Raw genomic sequence first — 2,853 nt, forward strand, 5'->3', positions numbered from 1 at the left:
GCACTCAGCTCTATGGCCCTGGCCCATTTCTGTGGGGAATCATTTGAATTCAGTGCTTCATTCTTTCAGCAATTATCTTCTTTTGGATTCACAAAAAGGTGACTTATAGTCCACAAGCAAGTAGATAACACAACAGTGCAGTTATTGTAACTGGGATTAATGGTGAACAGCATTCCATGAATAAGGATAGATGTTCACTGGTTAAGCAGATTCCATTTCCATTACAGATAATCTTCAATTTATGACCACAGTTGAACCCAACATTTATCTTGCTAAGCAAGACAGTTGTTAAGTGAATTTTGCCCCATTTTATGACCTTTTTTGTCAGAGTTGTTAAGTGAAACACCATTTGTTAAGTTAGTCACACGATTGTTAAGTGAATCGTTCCAAAGTTTGCAAAAGATGATCACATGACTCCAGGACATTGTAACTCTCACAAGGTTGACTCAGCCTTCCATCCTTCCGAGGTAGGTAAAATGAGGACCCAGATTGTTGGGGGCAATAAGCTGACATGGGTATACTGTAGTGTAAGTCAGTTTTTCCAGTGCTGTTATAACTGGTCACTAAATGAACAGTTGTAAGTCAAGGACTGCCTGTAATAAGGTGACAGAGTTATAGCTGAAGTTAAATTTTGCACTCTTTTCTCTTGCTATCTACCATCTTGTTTACAACATTGGAATTGTACTAAATTCTATGTTTAAAATTAATTCTGTAATTTGTTTTTTATTAATTATATTTAACATATACTATTTGCATTTCTACAGAAAATGTGGTATTTTAAATACTTTTCCTTAGTTGTAAACTGAATGCTGACACTCAAAGCAACATAAATGTAGAAGAACATTTTTTAAAATTCTAAACTCTTGCTGCCAAATTGGCACCTTAGAATATTGTTGTAAACTACTTTGAGTTTTATACAAGGAATGTGGGTTATAAATTCAATAATAAACATACAAACATACTGCATTTATGGTGTTGCATCTATTATGTATCCTAAGATTAGTTGCTAGGGGTCCAAGCCATAGCATGTTTTGATTATATGAATCCATCTATTGCTTTAAATTAATATATAGCTGCTATTGTGGCTTATTTATAAAGCAAGGCAAGTATATTATTTAGAATAGTGGTTTAAGGCATCACACTAGAAACTGAGACTGAGTTTTATTACGACCTTAGGCACAAAGTCAGCTAGGTGACCTTTGACCAGTCACTCTCTCAGCCCTAGTAAGCAGACATTGGCAAACTTTCTCAAAAACCTTGCCAAGTAAACTTCAGGGTCTTCTCCAAGCAGTCACCAGGTCTCAAAAATAAACTAAAAGACATACACACAAATTGTATATTACAGTATTGTGGAAACCTAATAACTGGCATTATGTAGTCCAAACAATTCCAGATCAAATAATGGTACTGGAAATTTGTTCTATGAGTCAAAAAATAAAGTACAGTGCATTTTTTTAAAGTTTATTATGCCATTAAATGAGATCTTGATACTGGCCAGAAACATAATGTGGGGAGATGTAAAGAATACTGTCATAGTACAAATCAGGAATGTTCATAGAACATTACTGAGGCATCTGCAAAGTGAGAAATACAACCTGACATGAAATCACTATTGATTTATTTTATTTTATTTTATTTTTATTTTATTTCCATTTATATCCCGCCCTTCTCCGAAGACTCAGGGCGGCTTACAAGCTTAGCAGTAGCCTTCATTCTATGTATATGCCTGCTTATTAGGGCTTTCACACACACCCCCAAGCGGCATTATTACAAAGTCAGCTTATTGCCCCCAACAATCTGGGTCCTCATTTTACCTACCTCAGAAGGATGGAAGGCTGAGTCAACCTTGAGCCTGGTGGGACACGAACCTGCACTAATTGCAGGCAGCTGGTGTTACTTAAGGAGGCATTAGCCCACTGCTCCACCAAGGAGCATTGCGTCAGATGTCACAATGACAGTTCATATTTGTCTTGACATTGTCTCATGCACATTTGGATGTAATCTCACTTTGCTGTTGATACTTGTTCTATTAAAAGAAATGTAATTAATGGGCTCATTCAGTACTGTGTATTCCTCTCAGAATTATTTATACAATTATTAATTTTATAAATAATTCTGAGAGGCATACACAGTACTGAATGGGCCCATTAATTAAAATAGGATATAAATAAAATAAGTGCATTCAAAAATAGACCACTGTTTTATTTTCGTATTCTGTCCGTAAGTGTTAGATTAAATGGCTTCATAATTAATACTTGGTAGAATAATTATGAAGGTTATTGTAAATACGTGCCTGTGTTAAAGAAAACCTCAAGGGGGAAAACTAGGGACAGAAGCCAACATTACTTCAGATTATAACAACTTTTGACCAGAATTCCACGGACATTCCTATTTATGGGAAAGCGAGAGACGGTATCACGACTTGACTTTCTCTATTAAGTAATTCCTGTTCCGTTGAACTGCCAAGGGGGCGCTACCCTTTTTACCCAACCGTTTTAAGGCTAAGTTGACTGAGCTTGCTTTTTCGCGCTAATGCGAAAAGTTAGCGAGGTATGAAAATATTGGCTGCCTCTCTGACCAATCGCGCTCCTTTCTTCACTGGGCGACTTTCCTATCCCTTCCGCAACTGGGCAAAACCTCCTTAGCTCGGCGCTCTGAGACGAAAACTCGGCTTTTCATAGGCGGGAGGAATGGTGATGGTTTCCACCCGGGGGAAAAGAAACAAGGGGATTGGTTGCTTTGAAGCCAAGTGGGCTTGGCGATTCCCGGGAAAGCGAGAGAGTCCTTCCCTTTTGTCCGGTTAGGATTTGATTGCTGTGAGGGGAATCCCTAGAGAGCTTTGGAGAGCGAACC

The sequence above is a fragment of the Vipera berus genome (assembly GCF_964194415.1).
Source record: "Vipera berus genome assembly, chromosome: 4".
In the NCBI taxonomy this organism is placed as follows: Eukaryota; Metazoa; Chordata; class Lepidosauria; order Squamata; family Viperidae; genus Vipera; species Vipera berus.